Source organism: Rhinoderma darwinii, unplaced genomic scaffold (genome assembly GCF_050947455.1).
Source record: "Rhinoderma darwinii isolate aRhiDar2 unplaced genomic scaffold, aRhiDar2.hap1 Scaffold_724, whole genome shotgun sequence".
NCBI lineage: Eukaryota > Metazoa > Chordata > Amphibia > Anura > Rhinodermatidae > Rhinoderma > Rhinoderma darwinii.
In genome coordinates this window covers 289,464-304,332 of record NW_027464285.1, presented here as the reverse complement: position 1 = coordinate 304,332, position 14,869 = coordinate 289,464, and the positions used below count along the sequence as shown (strand labels likewise).

General features: G+C 43.1%; 1 long non-coding RNA gene across 1 annotated transcript in view; it reads left to right on the top strand.

Moving 5' to 3' along the window:
* Positions 1-13,135, top strand: part of LOC142729581 (uncharacterized) — a 42,599-nt gene extending 29,464 nt beyond the window's left edge. The window contains exons 2-3 of the long non-coding RNA XR_012878369.1: positions 11,874-12,088; positions 12,561-13,135. This is a non-coding gene — a long non-coding RNA (uncharacterized LOC142729581). The remainder of the gene's footprint in view (positions 1-11,873; positions 12,089-12,560) is intronic.
* Positions 13,136-14,869: the final 1,734 nt, after the last annotated feature.

Genomic DNA, 14,869 nt, shown 5'->3' with positions numbered 1-14,869 from the left:
GACGCCAGTTTCCGGAGGACCTGGAGATGGAGGAAGTGAAGGATAATGATGACAAACTGGAGGTTGGCGGACGCCAATTTGCAGCTGCTGATGTGGAGATGGACGATCTTTCGGGGGCTACAGTTAACATCAGGGCCTCCAACCCCCGAAAGAGAAAGTGGCCATTTTAGTAACATCTGCCGCTTGGGGCCTATTTACCATCAGGGCCCCCAACCCCCGGGAGAGATAGCGGCCATCTTATTTCTATCTGCCGCTCAGGGCCCATTTACCATCTTTAGGTGAGGTAAGTGCCGTCCACTGATGATCTTCTCACCTCACGACTCTTCTACAGCTGCCTGGACACTGAATTTCTGTTTGTTTCTTTTTGCAGTTGTCACCCCAATATTGTGGTCTTTACCACCTAAACCATCAGAAATTCCCATGAAGACTCCTCCAGTGATGAGCAGACGCGAGATCCGGTAAGTCTGACGTCTTCCGCTCGTCTTCATCTTCTCCTTGTGGTGAAGGTTTTGTGAATTTTTTTGCTTATTTGTATTTTTTCCTTTTCTAGGATCCGACTTTGGAAAATATGAAAAACGTTTTCGGTTTCTTCTGATCCAGGATCGAGCTGTGTAAGGGTGGACTAGCGGCCATATCCACGGGTGAAGAAGGACCCTCCCCCTATTCATCTCACCGATCATCGCATGTTAAAGGGCCGGAGCCACAGAAAACCGCACAGAAATTCTACCAGATTCTATAATAAACATATTTTTGATGATGTATGGAGCGGGCTCACGCGCTGAGCCTGCCCCATACACTGCAGGTGTCAGCTTCTGACACGCTGCACTAACGGCTAGGAACAGTGATGGCGCTGTTTAACTAGTTAAATACTGCGGTCAATAGCGACCGCGGCATTTATATTGGTTTTCCTACGAAGGACATTTATGACATATCCACAGGTGTAATATCTCTAGAACGGGGCCCCCTAAGCCCCATTCCATCTTACCCGGCTCCGCGGTCTTCCGGCCACTTCACTTTCTGGTTACATGTTCGAGTTACGCAAACAGCGTAACTCTCTGAGCTACGCAGTTTCCGCAACTCCCATAGAACTGAATAGTAGTTACGGAAACAGCGTAGCATGCTACGCTGCTTCTATAACTGACATTCACTACTATGGGAGTTCCGGAAACAGCGTAGCTCAGCGAGTTACGCTGTTTCCGTAACTCATCCATGTATTGCAGTGTATTGTACCAGCGATCTAATGATCACTGGTTCAAGTCCCCTAGGGGAACTAATAAAATGGGTGTAAAAAAATAAATTTAAAGTTAAAAAAAAACTTTTCCCATTTTTCCCCAAGCACAATGTAAAAATAATAACAAAATTGGTATCGCTGCATCGGTAAAAGTCCAGAACTATTACAATATAGCATTATTTGACTCACACAGTGAACGGTGTAATTTTTTTAAATTTAAAACCCCCTACTGTCTGTATTCTTCTACCATATTACGTTATATATGGCCGCTCTGTTGTAACGGTTCACTGGGATACGCTTCTTGTGATGTCATCTAGAATGTGGGCAGATTCTATTTCTCTGAGCGTGACGTCCTCTAGAGAATCTGAGCGTGATGTCATGTGAAGGGCGGGGCCTGTGATCTGCATGCGTTCCGTTTGCACATAATGGCCCTCATGTTGTGACATCAAGTTTATAAATTGGGATCACACATTGACCGCGGTGTCAGTTTCTGTTGCTGGCTCTCATCATGGACGTGTCTTATAAGAAGAAGGGGATGGTGAAGATGTTTCCAATGAGGAGTGTTATAGAGAAGATGGAGGTTGGCGGACGCCAGTTTCCGGAGGACGTTGAGATGGAGGAGGAGCACGAGAAGATGGAAGTTAGCGGACGCCAGTTTCCGGAGGACGTGGAGATGGAGGAGGATCACGAGAGGATGGAAGTTGGTGGACGCCGGTTTCCGGAGGACGTGGAGATGGAGAAGAAGGACGGGAAGATGGAGGTTGGCGGACGCCAGTTTCCGGAGGACGTGGAGATGGAGGAGGATCACGAGAGGATGGAAGCTGGCGGACGCCAGTTTCCGGAGAATGTGGAGATGGAGGAGGATCACGAGAGGATGGAAGTTGGCGGACGCCAGTTTCCGGAGGACGTGGAGAAGGAGGAGGATCACGAGAGGATGGAAGCTGGCGGACGCCAGTTTCCGGAGGACGTGGAGATGGAGGAGGATCACGAGAGGATGGAAGTTGGCGGACGCCAGTTTCCGGAGGACGTGGAGAAGGAGGATGGGAAGATGGAAGTTGGTGGACGCCAGTTTCCGGAGGACCTGGAGATGGAGGAAGTGAAGGATAATGATGACAAACTGGAGGTTGGCGGACGCCAATTTGCAGCTGCTGATGTGGAGATGGACGATCTTTCGGGGGCTACAGTTAACATCAGGGCCTCCAACCCCCGAAAGAGAAAGTGGCCATTTTAGTAACATCTGCCGCTTGGGGCCTATTTACCATCAGGGCCCCCAACCCCCGGGAGAGATAGCGGCCATCTTATTTCTATCTGCCGCTCAGGGCCCATTTACCATCTTTAGGTGAGGTAAGTGCCGTCCACTGATGATCTTCTCACCTCACGACTCTTCTACAGCTGCCTGGACACTGAATTTCTGTTTGTTTCTTTTTGCAGTTGTCACCCCAATATTGTGGTCTTTACCACCTAAACCATCAGAAATTCCCATGAAGACTCCTCCAGTGATGAGCAGACGCGAGATCCAGTAAGTCTGACGTCTTCCGCTCGTCTTCATCTTCTCCTTGTGGTGAAGGTTTTGTGAATTTTTTTGCTTTGGAAAATATGAAAAACGTTTTCAGTTTCTTCTGATCCAGGATCGAGCTGTGTAAGGGTGGACTAGCGGCCATATCCACGGGTGAAGAAGGACCCTCCCCCTCTTCATCTCACCGATCATCGCATGTTAAAGGGCCGGAGCCACAGAAAACCGCACAAATTCTACCAGATTCTATAATAAACATATTTTTTTTTAACCATTTTTAGTGTATTCATTTCTAGATTGGGGAATTTATCCAGGGAACCTGTGTTCTATGGGGATCCGAAGGTTATAGGTGTAATACTCTGCAGAATATATCACTATGTATCTGTCAGGAGGTGGAGAGGACAGAGCAATGTTCTGCAGATCTCTAGACAGGTCAGTGGTGTAATAATCTGCAGAATATATCACGATCTGTCAGGAGGTAGAGGAGAAATGTTCTGTAGATCTCTATATAGGTTAGTGGTGTAATAATCTGCAGAATATATCACCATATATCAGTCATGTGATACAGGAGCAATGTTCTGCAGATCTGTAGACAGGTCAGTGGTGTAATAATCTGCAGAATATATCACTCTGTACCTGTCTGGAGGCTTTTTGGCATTTTTCTTGAAAATATAAACAATTGCTGGTAAATGTATACATTTTCTAACGTCATAAAACAAAAGGACAGATAAATTAATACCAACAAGGGACAATATATTACCCCCCCCCCATAAAAAGTGGAGGTGAAATGTCCGAATGTCTTTCTTATTCTGCAGATATCATTTTATTCCTTTATTTCACTAACACAGCAGATGATAACAGAGAATCACAGCTCAATATTTATTACCCCGATTCTGCAGTTTTTAGTAATATGACATATGTGGCCCTAGTGTGCCATGTGACTTATTGGACTCTTTGCGGTGCAACTCACACGGCGGCAGTATAACGGCAGAAACTGGAGAACAAATATGAAAGACCCCTAGTTTGTGCAAAGTGAAATTGAGCTGGGCAGCATAAAGCACCCGTCAGATGAGTGGAACCCCCTATAAGAGCAGTGGGCCTCGGCATTTGCCCAGTTCGACCATGTGTGGACGCTGGCCCTGATCTGCGTCCTGAGAACGTAGATGTAGTTGACACCGGGACATGCCAGCGGCCGATAGGGACACCACCTGGAATCTGGGACTGTTGGGAGGTATGGAGACCCTCCCCAAATGACCCCATTTTGGATTCTACACCCCTCAGGGTGAGCATTTAGGGCTGCAGTGAGCATTTTGACTCCACAGGTGTTACATAGAATGTATTAGAATTGAGCAGTGGAAATAAAAAGTAGTTCTAGCTAAAAAAAAAATTATATTCAAAAAGAAAGAAACGATAACAAGCCCCCAGGAGTACATTAGGGTATATGTAATCTGTGAGGACTACATAAGGGTATATGTAATCTGTGAGGTATACATCAGGGTATATATAATATGTGCGGAGTACATCAGGGTATATGTAATCTGTGAGGACTACATAAGGGTATATGTAATCTGTGAGGTATACATCAGGGTATATATAATATGTGCGGAGTACATCAGGGTATATGTAATATGTGTGAGGAGTACATCAGGGTATATGTAATATGTGAGCAGTACATTAGGGTATATGTAAGCTGTGCGGAGTACATTAGGGTATATGTAATATGTGAGGAGTACATCAGGGTATATGTAATATGTGAGGAATACATCAGGATATATGTAATCTGTGCGGAGTACATCAGGGTATATGTAATATGTGAGGAGTACATCAGGGTATATGTAATATGTGAGGAGTACATCAGGGTATATGTAAGATGTGAGGAGTACATCAGGGTATATGTAAGATGTGAGGAGTACATCAGGGTATATGTAATCTGTGAGGAGTACATCAAGGTATATGTAATCTGTGCAAGGTACATCAGGGTGTATATAATCTGTGCGGAGTACATCAGAGTATATGTAATATGTGAGGAGTACATCAGGGTATATGTAATCTATGAGGAGTACATCAGGGTATATGTAATCTGTGAGGACTACATAAGGGTATATGTAATCTGTGAGGTATACATCAGGGTATATATAATATGTGCGGAGTACATCAGGGTATATGTAATCTGTGAGGACTACATAAGGGTATATGTAATCTGTGAGGTATACATCAGGGTATATATAATATGTGCGGAGTACATCAGGGTATATGTAATATGTGTGAGGAGTACATCAGGGTATATGTAATATGTGAGCAGTACATTAGGGTATATGTAAGCTGTGCGGAGTACATTAGGGTATATGTAATATGTGAGGAGTACATCAGGGTATATGTAATATGTGAGGAATACATCAGGATATATGTAATCTGTGCGGAGTACATCAGGGTATATGTAATATGTGAGGAGTACATCAGGGTATATGTAATATGTGAGGAGTACATCAGGGTATATGTAAGATGTGAGGAGTACATCAGGGTATATGTAAGATGTGAGGAGTACATCAGGGTATATGTAATCTGTGAGGAGTACATCAAGGTATATGTAATCTGTGCAAGGTACATCAGGGTGTATATAATCTGTGCGGAGTACATCAGAGTATATGTAATATGTGAGGAGTACATCAGGGTATATGTAATCTCTGAGGAGTACATCAGGGTATATGTAATCTGTGAGGAGTACATCAGGGTATATGTAATCTGTGAGGAGTACATCAGGATATATGTAATCTCTGCGAAGTACATCATGGTATATGTAATATGTGAGGAGTACATCAGGGTATATGTAATCTGCGCGGAGTACATCAGGGTATATGTAATATATGAGGAGTACACCAGGGTATATGTAATATGTGAGGAGTACATCAGGGTATATATAATCTGTGAGGAGTACATCAGGATATATGTAATCTGTGAGTAGTACATCAAGGTATATGTAATATGTGAGGAGTACATCAGGATATATGTAATATGTGAGGAGAACATCAGGATATATGTAATATGTGAGGAGTACATCAGGGTATATGTAATCTGTGAGGAGAACATCAGGATATATGTACATCAGTGAGGAGTACATCAGGATATATGTAATATGTGAGGAGTACATCAGGGTATATGTAATATGTGAGGAGTACATCAGGGTATATATAATCTGTGAGGAGTACATCAGGATATATGTAATCTGTGAGTAGTACATCAAGGTATACACTACCGTTCAAAAGTTTGGGGTTTTCCATGAAAACTTACACTTATATTTATCAAATGAGTTGCAAAATGACTAGAAAATATAGTCCAGACATTGACAAGGTTAGAAATAATGATTTTTATTTGAAATAATAATTTTCTCCTTCAAACTTTGCTTTCGTCTTGGATTGCTCCATTTGCAGCAATTCCAACATTGCAGACCTTTGGCATTCTAGCTGTTAATTTGCTGAGGTAATGTGGAGAAATTTCACCCCATGCTTCCAGAAGCCCCTCCCACAAGTTGGATTGGCTTGATGGGCACTTCTTGCGTCGTACCATACAGTCAAGCTGCTCCCACAACAGCTTTATGGGGTTGAGATCTGGTGACTGCGCTGGCCACTCCATTACAGATAGAATACCAGCTGCCTGCTTCTTCCCTTAATAGTTCTTGCATCATTTGGAGGCGTGCTTTGAGTCATTGTCCTGTTGTAGGATGAAATTGCCTCCAATCAAGCGCTGTCCACAGGGTATGGCATGGCGTTGCAAAATGGAGTGATAGCCTTCCATATTTAAAATCCCTTTTACCTTGTACAAATCTCCCACTTTACCAGCACCAAAGCAACCCCAGACCATCACATTACCTCCACCATGCTTGACAGATGGCGTCAGGCACTCTTCCAGCATCTTTTCAGTTGTTCTGCGTCTCACAAATGTTCTTCTGTGTGATCCAAACACCTCAAACTTCGATTCGTCTGTCCATAACACTTTTTTCCAATCTTCCTCTGTCCAATGTCTGTGTGCTTTTGCCCATATTAATCTTTTCCTTTTATTAGCCAGTCTCAGATATGGCTTTTTCTTTGCCACTCTGCCCTGAAGGCCAGCATCCTGGAGTCGCCTCTTCACTGTAGACGTTGACACTGGCGTTTTGCGGGTACTATTTAATGAAGCTGCCAGTTGAGGACCTGTGAGGCGTCTATTTCTCAAACTAGAGACGCTAATGTACTTGTCTTGTTGCTCAGTTGTGCAGCGGGGCCTCCCACGTCTCTTTCTACTCTGGTTAGAGCCTGTGTGTGCTGTCCTCTGAAGGGAGTAGTACACACCGTTGTAGGAAATCTTCAGTTTCTTGGCAATTTCTCGCATGGAATAGCCTTCATTTCTAAGAACAAGAAAAAACTGTCGAGTTTCACATGAAAGCTCTCTTTTTCTAGCCATTTGGAGAGTTTAATCGAACCCACAAATGTAATGCTCCAGATTCTCAACTAGCTCAAAGGAAGGTCAGTTTTATAGCTCCTCTATAGCAAAACTGTTTACAGCGGTGCTAACATAATTGCACAAGGGTTTTCAACTGTTTTCTAATCATCCATTAGCCTTCTAACACAGTTAGCAAACACAATGTACCATTTGAACACTGGAGTGATGGTTGCTGGAAATGGGCCTCTATACACCTATGTAGATATTGCATTAAAAACCAGACGTTTGCAGCTAGAATAGTCATTTACCACATTAACAATCTATAGAGTGTATTTCTGATTAATTTAATGTTATCTTCATTGAAAAAAACTGTGCTTTTCTTGCAAAAATAAGGAAATTTCTAAGTAACCCTAAACTTTTGAACGGTAGTGTATATATATAGATAATACAGGATCCACCATCCATAATAGACTGATCCTTCCTGTTCTGTAGAGATCACTTCTCAGCATACATCTCATTATCATCACAGGCAGGATTACAATTTTGGGTGCCCGTCCGTCAAAGGACCCCGGACAGAAGATCCAAGTAGTTTTCACCACTTCTGTCTACTCTGTACTCATGTACACATTTATAGAATAGAGGCTGCTTCCGCTATTGGTCCCGGTGGTCATGTGACTGGTCACATGATTGCGGAGATGCGGGTAGTAGGAGCCTGCTGCAGGGTCTAGCTAGACCAAGCACAGCCCTATCAGTGACCATAGTCAGTGTAACACGGCTGATCTCCCCTACTGTGCACCACCAGTTACAGAGGAAATGTATAGTGTAATAAAAATAAAATGTAATAATAAAGTTCCCCAAATGTCTTTTCTTACCTTTGAGGGAAAGGCCATTAACACCTTCCCGCGATTGGGAGTGACTGTACGTCTGGAATGAAAGTGATTTAACGCATTCGGGCGTACAGTTACGCCCAAGCTTCAAACTGTCACCATCTCAACAGACATGGTGACAGCGTCCCGATCGCAACTGTCATAGAGCAGGACTCGCGGCACAGGACCAATCAGAGTGGTCCCGTGCCGGCACGAGCTGTGATTGTCCAGCCAATCACAGCGCAGGAGCAGTGGTTTGCCGGCATCTCCGTCTCTGACAAGCTCATTCCTGTCAGAGAGCTTGTCAGAGTCGGAGACAAGTACAAATACAGTGAAGATTGTGAAAAAAAGAACCAAAAAACCCAGCGATCTGCCACTTTTCTGCCCACTAACCAGTGATCACCCCCTTTGGTGCCCACTGGTTAATAAAAAAAAATAAATATATATATATATATATCATTTCAGTCCCCCACAGTGTCCTTCTGCCGTGCTGTGATCTGTCACCTGTCGCAGTACCCGGTTGCCATCACCCTGCTGTGTCCCTAGATACTGCCCAAGTTGCCTGTTAGGTAGGGTACCCTTACTAATTGAATACAGCAGGGTCGCTGGTCTGTTCTCATTCCACAGTTGAGAGTAGCGGTTTATTTTTTGATAAATAAAAGTTTTTTAAAACATTTTTTTTAAAAATGAAGAAAAAAAAAGTTACAAAAAAATTTGTTTGTTAGTTAGGTAGCAAGAGTTCGTTAGTGTGGCCAAAAGAGTCTTCACAGCCGAGGAAGCATATGAAATGCTGTGTTCCGATACGGACAGCGCGAGTGAAGGTGAAGCACAGCTCGTGCTTCCACCTTCCTCTGCATCCAGTGACGCTGAGTCTGCATCTCCCAGTCGGCGCAGAAGAGCAGTAGGTCCTGCTCTGCCTGAGCTGACCTGGGAAGCTGCGGACAATTGTACCCCTCAGGTTCCTGAATTTACAGCCCCCTCAGGCATTCAAATTGAAATTACGGGTTTCAGCCCCATTGATTATTTGAAACTTTTTTTTCAGAATTAATTGTCCAGCAGACCAACATCTATGCGGAACAGTTTATCGCCCAGAACCCCGACTCTTTTTATGGGAGAAGCCAAAATTGGACCCCCACAAACCCAGTTGAATTGCGGAAGTTTTGGGGCATATTTTTAAGTTTTGGTCTCATAAAAAAGCCCAGTATTAGAGACTATTGGTCCCCTGATATTTTATATAACACCCCCCTTTACCGCACAGTAATCACAGGGAAGCGATTCGAATCCATCGTAAAGTTCCTGCATTAAAATTACAATAGTCAGTGTCCACCCCCACAGGACCCAAATTTTGATAGGCTATATAAAATAAGACCATTAATTGCCCACTACTCCCAAAATTTTTCCCAACTTTATACCCCCCAACAAAATATTTCGGTGGATGAATCACTAGTCAGCTTCAAGGGTAGACTGCGCTTCAAGGGTAGACTGCACTTTAGGCAGTATCTACCCAATAAAAGAGCCCGGTATGGCATAAAACTCTACAAGCTGTGCGCAAGTGCCACCGGTTACACCTACTCTTTTAGGGTCTATGAGGGGAAAGACTCCCAAATAGATCCCCCAGAATGCCCCACCTTCCTAGGAATTAGTGGAAAGATCGTATGTGATCTTATCCATCCTTTACTTGGCAAAGGATATCATCTTTATCTGGACAACTTTTACAATAGTGTCCCATTGTTAAAAGTTCTCTCGTCCAGATCCACCTTGGCGTGCGGAACAATCCGCAAAAATCAGAAGGGCCTCCCCAAAACTTTGCTGGGTCAGATCCTAAAATTAGGAGAGAGCGGAGCTGTCTGCAGCGACAATCTGCTCCTCCTGAAGTATAGGGATAAAAGGGACGTCCTTATACTGACCAGCATTCATGACAGCAGAGGCAGCCTTGTCCCTGTACGCTGATCCACCACCCAATTTCCCAAACTATTCTGCGTACAGGAGTACAACAAATATATGGGTGGCGTTGACCTGTCTGACCAGGTCATAAAACCATACAACGCCATGCGCAAGACAAAGGTATGGTATAAAAAGCTGTCTGTGCATCTTACACAGATGGCAGCAGACAACGCCTTTGTCCTCTACAGATATGCCGGCAGTGGGGATACGTTCCTGCAATTTCAGGAAGAGGTCATCAAGTCCCTGATATTTGGTAACCAGGAAGAGGAGGGCAGTTCATCCGGTTCTTCCGTCAGCAGGATAATTCCCGGTCAGCATTTCCCCACAGAAATCCAACCCACTGAAAAAAAACAGAAGCCCCCAAGAAAATGCAGTGTGTGCACCAAGCGAGGCATCCGTAAGGACACCACATACCAATGTGAGACGTGTCCCACAAATTCCAGTCTGTGCAAAATATATCATACCTCATTGGATTTTTAATTTATTTATTCTTCATTCACCTCTTCTGTCTCCCATATTGGCCATGACCAATTATTCATTTTTTTACTGACCAGCCCCATTTAAAATTTGATCACTCAAAATTTGTAAAAAAACACCTAAAACAAAACTAAAAATTCTCACTATACCAAGGACCCGAGGGAGTGTCTCTCTCACCTAGGTTGCAAATTATTTTTTGGGCTGGATTTTATGGAATGGTGGGTAGGTTGGTAGTAGGACATGCCATTCCCTCTCCCTCCATTGCGGGTTTTCCAGGTTGTCCTCCTTATTTACTAAAATTAAAGTATTTCTTATTATACCCCTAGATGAATACCTAGAGGGTTGTCACTTCACAAATTAAAAATTCTCACTATACCCCTAGATGAATACCTTGAAAGGTGTTACATTACAATCTAAATCTTCTCACTATACCGGTAGATGAATTCTTTGAGGGGTTTAGTTTCCTAAATGGGGTCACTTTTCTGGGTTTCTAATGTTTTGACACACAGAGCCTCTGTTTTCATGACACAGGGCAGTAAATGCCATCGTAGTAGGCCTCAGATGTTGCATGGTGCTCTTTACCTTTTGAGCCCCGCCACGTGCTCAAACAGCAGTTTATCTCCACAAATGGGGTATTGCCGTATTCAGGAGAAATTGCGTAACAAACTGTGGGTGCTTTTTCTCCTTTAACCCCTTGTGAAAATTATGAATTTGGGGCTAAAGCAACATTTTATTTGAAAAAATCTAAATTTTATTATTTTACTGCCCAGTGTATGAAACACCTATGGGGTCAAACTGCTCACTATACCACTTGAAAAATTCCTTGAGGTGTGTAGTTTCCCAAATGGAGTGACTTTTGGGGGGCTTCCACTGCACTGGCACCTTTACAAATGCGACATGGTGCAGAGAAATCAATCCAGCACTCCAAAAGCTAAATGGCGTGCCTTCTCTTCCAAGTCCTGCTGCTTGCCAAAACAGCAGTTTATGACCACATGTTTGGTATTTCCGTACGCTGGAGAAGTTGCTTTACAAATGTTGGGGTGCTTTTCCTCATTTATTTGTTGAAAAAAATAAGAATTTTGAGGTAAAGCTGTCAGGGATCATTACCATGTATATTTTTTGCAAAAATATTATCATCACACATATGTATATACATTTCAGTTCTTTGTGTAGTATACTGATATATAATAAGTTCTTTGTTCATGTCGGACACACCTATGGAAGACACCGCCCCCTGGAATGCAAGAAGAGTGAGTCTGAGAACTTGCAGCTGAGAAGCCGGTGGGGGCTTGGGCACTCCCACATCCCTAGGGAGGAGGCATGTGTCTTTTCCTGTGTTTCTTTGTTCTGAATAAAGTTAGTTTGCTTCTTGTCTGATTTGGGAAAGCTGTGTACCAACATCTTTGGCTGGTTTACTTCTTTCCAGGCATGCCTTCAGCTTTCAATTTACAGAGGTGGTTATTCGGTGTGAAATAACAGGGGAAAGGAAGATACCCTGAAATACGGACCTGACATTTGGCGCCCGAACGTGGGGCCTCACTCGTGGAAATATCAAAATCCGGACAATCGACAATCACAGGGTGAAACAGAGGACTCAAACTTGCCCACTGAAAGAGTCTGATCATCTCCATACTAAGCACGGTAAGTCAGTTGATTTTATAAATCTTCGACTTTTCTGTGTTAGTGGACAGTCTTGTGGCGATCTGTAGAACCCTTTTGTTGATTTCCTGGATTATCTCAGGCGACAGAGGCGATATTTTCCGCTGTGAGGTCGCAAACCTGTGAGACCTTAGTCGCGCCCGACTAATCATCCTCTGGGTAATTAGGGACTAGATAGAAAATATAACAGACCGGAGAGCTGTAGACTGCGAAATGTTAATATTTCCAGCGAGGCCAGAGAGTCTAGATAAAGATTGTTATATCGTAGCGAGATGTAATAAATACATTGCAGACTAGAGATTGTACTATTTCGGCGAGACTTAGTGTTGCAGACTGCGAAATTGTAATATTTCCGGCCAGACCAAGAGTTGCAGATCGAAAATTGTTATATAAATTACGTGTATAATATAGACTGTTAGAATGGATGGTTTACAGTCCATATTCAAATCTCCAGGATCGTCCGTAAAATGAAGAAATTGATGGAAGTGTGTGGAATCCATAGAGGAGGGCGGCTGCAAGCCGGAGATTGGGCAAAAGGTATTCTGGAGAACAAAGGGAAGTTGAAAGGTAGTAAGTTGATGGAAAGTGCTTTAGAGGGATTTGCAGAAGAGGAAGTTAGGAATAAGAAAGGTATTGTATGTTATATGTATTAGAAAACACAGGACCAGCCAACGCCCGGTAATGGCGTCCGTACCTCATGTTGAGTGTGTCCTCATTGTGGGCAGGAAACCCCCCTGCCCCTGATGTGACCACGCCCGGCCCAACCAACTCAGTATGAAATAATCGCCTTGTTAATTTTGTCATTTGTAACACATGCTGCAGTGTCTTTTCTATTTTAGGTTCCATTCTAGTGTGCGGGACGCTGTTCACTGATGAAACAACACGTCATCATAATATAGAGATGGTGGCCGACAGATTGGACTGTTACAGATTATGTGTTTGATGTTTTGAACGTAGATAATTCCTATACAATAGTGTGATGAATGATTGCAGATACGTATGTTGTTTTGCCGGCATTGAAAGGGTTAAGATTGTGAGACTAGAAGCTGTGAGGAATGAGTGTGTGACCCCCCCCCCCCCCCTGTAGTATGCTGCGTTTGGGAGGAGGAGGGGGGGGGCTGACTGGGTGCAGTCTGCAGACAAAAGGATTTCAATATGCACTGCTTTTAGATGTATATCAGTAATGTCTACAAACCTAAATACATTTCTTCTCTTTGCGCATGCGCTGTTGTTTATAAAAGTTACGATATTTATGTGTTATGATGTAATCAGATTTAATGTGTTTTGATGTTAATTCAGATGTATTAAACTATAGATACTGTGAGACACAGGGTTTTGAAAATGTATGTGCCCCCCACCGTTCCCTATTTTTATATACAGTTTATTGGTTTGCAGTAATTAATGTTATCAGATATAATATTTTCTGTTTTATTGAATAACTAACTACAATTGTTTTGTTTTTGATTTCACACATGAGTTATGTCATTGTAAAGATAAAATGTATTTGTCAGGAAAAAGTCATTTTTGTTTCAAGCTGTTGTACAGTACAGGGGGTTAAACTAGTGCCCGACTTTGTTATGTTGAGATGTAGTTTTGAACTCTGCTACATTACTTTCGCAGAGTCCACAAAAGGGGGAATGGTGAAGGAACTGATCAGGTACAATTGAGACCCCAATGAGTAATCCAGATGAAATGTGTAGAAGAGTAACCTAAATGGTGAGGTTTTTCTGTGTAGATGGTTCCAAATCTTTCCAGAACGGTGAATATGGCACTGGGTATGCTGTTCTGTAGTCTCCACCCAATATGAGGTAATGTGTAAAAGACCCTCCCCCTCCAGCAAATTTACACAAGAGGTGTGGGGTCACTCACAGATGAGTCTTTACAGATTTAGATGGGGGAGAAGGCAAAACAAAAAATTGTCTGAACATTGTTTATTTTATGCCAGATTTCAGTAATATATTTTTATTTGTTTTTGTATTAATCAAGTATTTGCAGAACGTGATAAAAGTGAGATTCTCAAAGTGTTCTGGATTATCAGAGGAGTGTGGAGAAGTGTATAACATTTGGTTTTATTTTAGAGGATGAAGACGCCACCCCTTTGAAATGTTCTATCTATATGTGACGTGGGTTTTTAATGTAAATTTGTAATGTAGAAATACTTCATACAGTATGTGCAAGACAGGATACAAGGCACCAGGTAAATTACCCAGAAACCACTCTCACCTTCTTGTTCATCTCAAGGAGCGGAGCTGGAGGTGCTCGCTGAGGCTGTAACCTGGCAGAAGGTAAGACGGCCGACATTTACACTGACTCTAGGTACGCTTTTGGCATCGCCCACAATTATGGGCCCATTGGTAGTAGGAACTTTATTGGATCATCGGGTAAGCCAATTGAGAGAGCAAGAGAAGACAGAACTGACAAGGGTATGTGCAGTCAGTTGTCAGTAAATTGGCTTGTCCCTGGATACAATAATGCCACCGCTAGGTTTGTAGCAGCCGGCATGATGTGCGCACGGCATTTCATAGGTAAAACAGCAAAGGTACCTGTGAAAAGTGCAGCCCGGCCAGATTACCCGTCCCACCGACTGCAGAACATACAACTACCCGAGGAAGAAGTGTATGACAATGTGCTCGTGTGTGTAGACCTGTTCTCAGGGGGGCCTGAAGCCCAGCCAGTATCTTCCCCACTGCAGACGTTGTGTGTAAGTGACAGGGGAACAGGGTTATCCCAAAGTTAGTTTGTTTAATAACTGTATTTAAGAAG